The sequence below is a fragment of the Thalia democratica genome, chromosome 5 (genome assembly GCF_965202585.1).
Source record: "Thalia democratica chromosome 5, ktThaDemo2.hap1.1, whole genome shotgun sequence".
Classification (NCBI taxonomy): domain Eukaryota; kingdom Metazoa; phylum Chordata; class Thaliacea; order Salpida; family Salpidae; genus Thalia; species Thalia democratica.
Window position 1 is genome coordinate 42394300 of NC_139169.1, and position 9221 is coordinate 42403520.

Consider the following 9221-nt stretch of genomic DNA (forward strand, 5'->3'; position numbering starts at 1 on the left):
AATTTGATCTTAAATAATGTGTTATCTATAATGATTAGAATTATCTGATGAAATAAAATAGTTTCACGTTATTGAACTGACTTTATGATTATCTAATAAGTTTTTTTTACACATATGCAAGCTGTAATTATTTGAAACTAAATATTTTTGAAACTTACAAAAAAAACAAAAGTAAAAAAGTTATTCACATTGAAATAGCTAAAATCTTCTCAAAAATATTATGCACGATATTTTATAAAAAGAAAAACAATAATAACTTAACAATTTTACTAAATGTTGTTTACGAAAAATTCATAATACGTAATTATTAAAAAAAAGTATTTTGTCACAGTAGTAAAACTTTAAAAAGTTCTGAAATATAAGCATACTTAAAGTTATAAGTATCAAAATGCCATCTAAGTCCAAATAGTATCAGTGTCTTTTACGGAATGAATTTTGTCGATGAATCTTTTCTTTATTGACAAGTTATTTTCATCGTTCATACTTTCGTATTTTTTTGTGTACTCCCGCTAAAAACAATAATTGCTTTTTTTTTACATTTTTAATTGTGTATATGCTTGAAAAAAGAGTTTTTTAAGTCTGCATTTTTAAAGACAAATATTTAAATTTTAGATTCACGATGAGTAAAAAAGTCAAATATTTTTATAAAGTACATCTATGTGCAAATTGCAGATTCATCATTATACATACGTTTTATTTTAAATAGAACAAGTATTTTTCAAAGTTTGAATTTAAAAATAATCTTTCATAAAAATAACAATTTCTAGTCAATTATGTTTTTTTATAAAAATATTTTTGATACTTGCAAAACACTAAAGCTTTTAGTTTTTTGTTATATAGCTATTTAAAAGCAATTAGATAAACTTATCATCGATATAGAACATGTTAACAACTTGATATAACTCAAAAAATATGCATAAAAAGTATGATATTGAAAGTAAATATAATAAATGTTCTTAATTTTAAACTTTTATGCTCAACGATTTAAACATTATTTTGAATATTTAAGTTAACATACTAGCAACAAAAATTAATAAAAAATTGACATCAAAAAATATAAAGTTGACGGAAACTAAATTGAAAATACAAACTAAAAATTCAGAGTACTTTATATATTCTCAGACTAAAAAAGTTCTATAAAACAAAACAAAAGTAATAAACAGAATTGGTTTCATACAAAAATAAATCTTCTAATAAGGGTAAAATTGTTTAAACAAACCTGAAAACGCAGTATCTTGACTATTCTAGCCGCTGTTATTAGATTGCTGCACTGTTTTTAGTAAGTTATATTATTTAAACAATAGTTGCAACAAATAAAAATGCTTTTATTGTTCAAATTATCAATACAACTTTATTCAAATATATTTGATATAGTTAACAATGTTTAACTATGTAATATTTTAGTTGTTGAAAGCTTTACAAGCAAAAAAATACATGATTAACTTTACAGATACAAACTACAAACGAATTATCAAAAGAGCTCAAAATAATAAAAATTTGTATTAATTTGATTTAAGTTAATTTGCTTTATATTAATTTTTATTTTTACTTGGCAAAATGTCCCCAATAGGTATCCTTGAAATTTCAAAAACATTATTACACAAAACCAAACTGAAACTTTTAAGCTGCTATACAAGTAATTGGTTTAAGACCTACAAAAAACTTACCTAACCTTAATATAATGATGTTGACTGTGATATTTAAGATAAATAAAGCAAAATAGTTTCTGACAATCATTCGTACTTTTGAACATTTTAATACCGTTGCCATCATCTGTTTTCGCAACAACTTCTGAATAAACATCTTCAAAAGGAATTAAAAACTGTTTTTCTAAACGGTCAGAATCCTGCAACAAGTTTTTATTAGATGATAGAAAACTTCAACTTTTAATTAGTGACCTACCGGATCCGTAGATCGAAATTTGTTTGCATTAGATTCAAGCCAGATCTTAATTTAAAAAAGATTCAGACCTTAATTTTTAGGATACGGTAGATCACTTTTTTTAAATATTTTTTAATAACAAATGTTATATAAGTTCAAATTGATAAATTTAAGCACTTTATTCTACTGGGATAATGCAAGTCATACAAAAATAAAGAAGCTACTATGACATTTAACTGCACAGATTCAAAGTAGAAACATACTTCAAAAATATTTTTTTACAATATCAAACTTAAAAGGAATATAAAATATATTAAAATTTTATGTACCTAAAAAACATTATGATAAATACTAAAAAGTTATATACTGTTTGTTATACTTAATTTAAGAAAAACAAAATACTGAGCTTACTTTTTGTACGAAAACAGCTAAACCACTTTGAGTGATTTGGTAGCATAAGTTGTTGTTCAATACAGAATAAAACTCGTGCTTTTGAAGCTTCGCCGAGCTTAGTTGCTTCTTCGCTTGAAACCCGTGCATCATCGGTTGACACTTCAACTTGTTAGTTTTTCTGTCTATGACGTCACAGGTATCAAATTTGGCCTCCATCAGATTTTTCATGCATACTTCTCGAGAAGAGTCATCTTTTTTAAGGGAAAGTTTACGGAAACTCTTGCGCAAGCTGCTTTTGCGAAACATGATAATTCTAACTATAAAGCTTAACAAGTTATTATAAATCAAATTTTTTTACAAGAATCATTCTTTATTCATGAGACCTATTTCGAACAAAATATTAATATTAAACATGCTACATTATTTAACTGATTATAAGCTTAAAAGCGTTTATAGATTAAAATGTATCAATTCACTTTTCTAAAAAAAGTTTATGTTTATACTTTTTCTTTAAGATTTATACTATATAAAAACTATAAATTAACTTTATCAAGTACTTTTTACTGTTTTACATCATTATAATGTCATAAAACTCTTGCTAGTTTATGTACTAATACTAGATTATAAAATTCAATAACAAAACAATAAGCTATTTAAATAATAGAAAATATTTATCTGATAGAAGCAAGTTTAAAAATAACTTAGAAATACTGCAAACGCTTTATAGCTGAAATACAACATTGCGAAACTATTTTTATTCATATGACTTTCATCATCAAAATTGTTTTAGAAACAAAAACAAGGGTTTAAAGTTCTTTAACTAAGATAACAAGCAAACAAAAACAAATAGGCAAAAACCAACTGCACACTTAATTTCTTTTTGTTAAGTTATATGAAAGTTAAAGTTAAATTAATTGAAAACTACAGATTTTCTTTTGTTGAAAAGCTCTGAATAATAATTAACTATACAGGTAAAAGTTTCGTTTTAAAATTTATCAATTAACTAAAAAAACATATTGGTATTAAGATAACATCTACAACTAATCACACAAGACTTATTTAAACATATTTAAACTCGTAAGTTTCTTATACTACAATTCTTATGTGTACAAAAAAACTTAATTTACTGAAGTTATGATCACAATAGTATTTAAAAAAAATAAAAATAAAGTTTTTTTTTTTGCTTAACGCACAGTAAAGTTTAAAAAAGTTCCAACTGCACAAGTAAAAAATACTTTTTAGTTAGTGTTTAAAATTTAAATATATGTTGAACGTTTGTATCTTTTAATAGTATTTTTGGCTATAAAATGTACACAAAAGTTTTGGATAAACATACCAAAAAAGAATATTTAAAAATAAGTTGGAAACAATTTATTAGAAATTAAAAGTTTTAGAGTAGTCACTTAAAATATAGTAAAACGGTCATTTCAGTGTTGTTGTTGTTATTATTATTGTCTAGTGAACAAATTTAATATTGTATAAATTGTAGAAAAAATAAAGAAAACTTAAACTTTTGTTATGAAAAATAATTAGTAAAGTAACTAAAAGGAAACACAGGTCTATTTGAATAGTATATGCTTATTAACAATATATTTACGCAAAAGGAAGGATATGAGTCTGTTGTATGTTAATGATATTTTTAATTTTGACTGTTTCTCATTTGAAAATTTTAGTATAAATAGTCTCAAACTTTTAGTTGCTTAATATTTAGCGATTTTAAATCTTTAAGTTATTTAGTTTTGAAAAGTAGAGTTGTCACTTTCACTCTAAGTAATTGCACATGATCATAATATAAAAAAGTATGAATATTTATAATATTTGTAAACGTAAATTTTGTAAAAATTAAAAAGTAACTACAAAGTAGTAAAAGGTATTTAATTTTTAGTAATAGTATTGAGTATTAACTGTTGAACCTTGAAGCATATAAGATATTTATGATATAATATCCTTAAATTATTTAACTAACGACGTTTCTTTGTCTATTTAGAATAAAAAAACATAAAAAATTTAAAGAGGCTAATATTGGAAATTTATATAACTCCGTAGAAGAGCCTTCATAATTCATATATATGTTTTTTTTTACCATTTAAAACAGTTAAAATTTAAGATTTCGTAATTAATTTGTTTATAAAAAGTCTTTAAAAGATTTCTATATCAAATTTAAACTTTTTGTTTATTGAGTTTTTATGTTTTTTTTACAATGATCTTAAATAAAAACAAATCACTACAATAGTTAATAAATCTTCATACTTCAGTATCTAAAAGGTAGAAGTAATAAGACTTAATACTAAACTTAAAGCAGCTAGGTAAAAATACTTATATTATCAGTTTTCCGGATATATTGGAAATGCTCTTAATAAAACATTAATTTACATATAGTTTATGGCTAAAAAACAAAAACTATTAAATAAAATTTACCATTTCGAATTATTTTTAATATTAATTATTGATATATATATATATATATATATATATCTATATATATATATATATAATGTATGTTTCAAAATTATATTAATTTCATTAGTGTAAAAACTTTGATATGACATACAAATGATCTTAGCTAAGTTTTTATTTATTAATTTTTTATTTTACTTATGAGTTTTTTTTTAACTTACTCATGAAGTTAAGGATTTTAGCCTATTTTTTACCATGTTTTTAATTTAAATATCTTGCAGTTAATTGTTTAGCTTGCATTTTTTAGAATTGAATTAAAACTTAACAGCCCTACAGTGCGAATAATTATTATATATTTAAAGTCCGTTAATTAAATATTAATAACTACTGATACAATAAAGTAAAATGTTATTTTTTTGATGGTAATTGTGTTAAATAGGAAAAGTACAATGAAAGCATTAAAATTTTATTAGCTATTTTACTTTACTTATTTATTTGTTTAAATTTGTTATGTTTTGTATTTTTCACATATATATAAAATCTACAAGTTAACTTAGTGTTTTTAAAAGTAATTTACGAATAGAATGTAATCTTAACTTGAAATACTATTTACTGACGTTTTTAATTATAATAAGCTTTTAAAATCAGATGTATTAAAGTAGTACTCTTTTGGATTTTATCAAAAATTTTAAAAAATGAGTTCTCGCAATAGAAGAGGTGGTAGGAATACACCAAATCGGCCAGATTGTGGACCAACTAACCGACCAACTTATCCAATAATTAGACCAGGTATACCAGGTTGCGGACCGACTAACCCACCACCTCGACCAGTTATACCAGAATGTGAACCAACTAACCCACCAATTAGACCAGTTATACCAGAATGTGAACCGAATAATCCACCAATTAGACCAGTTATACCAGAATTTGAACCAACTAATCTACCGATTAGACCAGTTGTACCAGAATGTGAACCAATTAACCCACCAATTAGACCAATTATACCAGATTGTGGACCAACTAACCCACCAATTAGACCAGTTATACCAGATTGTGGACCAACTAACCCACCAATTAGACCAGTTATACCAGATTGTGAGCCAACTAATCCACCAATTAGACCAGTTGTACCAGAATGTGAACCAACTAATCCACCAATTAGACCAGTTATACCAGAATGTGAACCAACTAATCTACCAATTAGACCAGTAATACCAGAATGTGAACCAACTAATCCACCAATTAGACCAGTTATACCAGAATGTGAACCAACTAATCCACTAACTAGACCAGTAATACCAGAATTTGAACCAACTAATCCACCAATTAGACCAATTATACCAGATTGTGGACCAACTAACCCACCAATTAGACCATTTGTACCAGAATGTGAGCCAAATAGCTCATCAAATAAGCCAGAAAAACTGTCAATAGCTCCTCCATTTTGTGGTCAAGTAGTTGCTCCTTGCAATCCAAACATCGCGATCGCAGTTGGAAGCTCTTCTGTTGACCCATGTGTTACAATTAGTTGCGGACCAGCTAGCAACAAAAACAATCTTATTTGCAATACAAGCCCATGCATTGAAATAAACTTTGCTGAATGCCAACCACAATATGTTATTACTCCTTACAACTATGACAACTGTAACTCGAAATTTTCAGTTTCAGTAAACGGAAAAACGCATGAGCTAGATGGGTTTAGCGGCCAGAGAAAAGAAACAATAATGACTAATGATTTAAAAGACAAACCGGAGTTTATTGCATGCGATATCTATGGTCCAATTAAGCCTGAAAATGAGCCAGAAGTTATTGAATGCGATTTTGGTACTTCGGACGATAAAGATAGCAACGATAAACCACCTGCTCCAGAGGTTATTGCTAGCGATTTTGGTACAACTAATCCAGAAAACAATGGCATAAAAAGAAATGAATTGAGCGAAACGAAAGTGTTTAACAACCGGTTGTGTACTACACCTCAGATAAAAATATCTGGAATCACGGATTGTAATGTTGCCATTGCTATCAGTGGTGCTTTTTCCTCATTTAACTGCAATGATTTTTCACCAAACATTTCTCAAAGAAAGTTGAAGTAAAACGAAATTAAGTAACTTATCGCCCATTTTTATTTGTACCAGAATGTGTTACGAAAAAGTTTTAAATTATGGTTATAAAGAACTTAACACACTTTTAAAAATATTGTTTCACAAGTTAAATATTTGTTTTTAAATGTCATGAAAATAGTTTGAAATACTTTTATTTTAATTTTCACAATCTCAGATAACGCAGGTTTCATCATTTGTCTCAATCAATTTGTTATGTAAAACTATGTAAACTAAAAATAGTTTTTTGCCTAATTGTAATATTTACAAAAGTTTATCTAAAAACAATTACTTGTATAGACTTATTTTTAAAACACTACTATTGTTTGCAATTTTTTAAGAACAAATTATTTTACTCAGATATTTTAATAAAACAAAACTTAAAAAACAATTTCTATCATATAAAACTTTTATAATGACTTAATCGTAAATTTTATTTTTAAATTTGAAAGAAGCTATAGATTTAGTGTTGTTTTAGATGGAAAGTTTCTGTGAGTTACAAACTATAAAATTACTTGGGTCTGGATCTAAATAAATCAGAACGAGTAAAAAATAAACTAATTATGCACATAAAATAAACAAGCAAACTAGGTTAACAAAATTTAAGACTTTATAATAAAAACACTTAGAAAAGTTTATGATAGTTAAATGAAAGTAAATAAATTATTATTGCAAACAAATAATGTAGAGGAATTTTCCCTTTCTATCACAAAAAATTTATGCTTAAAGCAAATTTCTAGATAAAAAGTAATTTACTTAAAGTTAAGAGTCTAAGACAAACTAGTTTATTTACGTGTGTAAAAAACTTCTTTTCAGAGTTCAAAATAAATAAGTTCTTTAATAAAGTTTATAAAATATTTTTTTTTCAGTATTTATGAGAAATAAATACTTAAATATCAAATCCTTTACAATATTCAAACGTTAGTAACTGTATAGATTTAACTGTTTTAATAAATAAGAGTAACTAAAAGAAATGTATATGTATATTTATATTTATTCAATTAAAGTTTTTATAAAGTGAGTAAAATGTATTGTTAAATTAGTAAGTACCAAGAAATGAGATATTATGAGTGACAACAACTATTACGAGACGAAAATAAAAATAAATTAAATTATACAGTTTGTTCAGCCTAAATAAGTTATATTGTATTTGCTTTAAACTTTTTTTGTCTTAAGAATGATAACAGCACCTAAACAGGTAATAATAAAAATAAATAATTTTCAAAACGGTATATTATAAACAATCGAACCAACGAATATATAAAGATAGTTTGTTGCCATCAAAAATTAGCCAAAAATTTCTCAAACTTACAAAGTTAAAAATAATCAAAAAACACAAAAACTTTACATGAAGATTTTTTTTTGATAAGGTAGACAAAGTTTTATTAACTAAACCTACTTTAATTAAAAACTCTTTTTTTACTTGTTTTTTTTACAGAAATTTTATATTACTTTATGCTAATTAGACTTAACATAATATGTTTTTTACTCAATCAGTAGTATGAAACCAAAAACATGTCTAAAAGTTAACTGAAAATTATTCTAATTATTTTTTCAAAGCAACTAGGTAGCTTTGAATTTTATATTAAGTGTTTTCAAAAACAATTAATTAAAGTGCTATATTGTATTAAAATACTTGTTTTGTATGTTTATTACTTTATCTAAAATGATACAATTGTTTATTATCAGATGAAACTAATCGGATGTGTTATACAATTGAAAAAGCATATCATTACTACAACTATGTTTGTCTGTCAAATTCTATTTATTCTTACTTAATGTACAAAAACAATAAATTCCTTTACGTAATAATTTATTTTAATTTAGACAATTTCTATGTGTCATAACACTTAAAGGTGATTAGAATATATTTATAAAGTATCTTAAATTAAAAACAATAAGTATGAAATACTAATTGCTGATTTTTTCTAGTCAGAAAGTAAACGTAATAAAGTTTGTTTGGTTTTAAAACTTTTTTCTTAAAAAGTTATGATGTTAAGTTCGTAAAACAAATAAAAAACTGAAGACGTGTTTTTTATACTCGAATTTCATTGATCAATGCTAAGTCAAAAGTTTTAAAGTTTTTAAAGAAGTAAAGTTACACATAATTTTATTAATTTCAAAGGAATTCTATAACATAATAATTTTTATTATTGTTCAACAAAAGCAAAACACAATTGAAATAAAAATAAAACCAATAAAACCTTTATGACCAAAAATACAATTTATAAAAAAAAAAGTAAACAATTTTAAAAAGTTTTTCTCATATACGAAAGTTGCTTGTTATAGATAATGTGGAAAACTTAGTAATTTATATAAATGAACAAAAAGGTTGTACTAGAAAAGTATAACTTGATCACGGTAAAAAGCTGTTTACTTTTATGTCATAATTATAAAAGTTAAATATTAAATAGGTTGTGCACTGCAATTATTGTTGGTATTGGTGTGCGG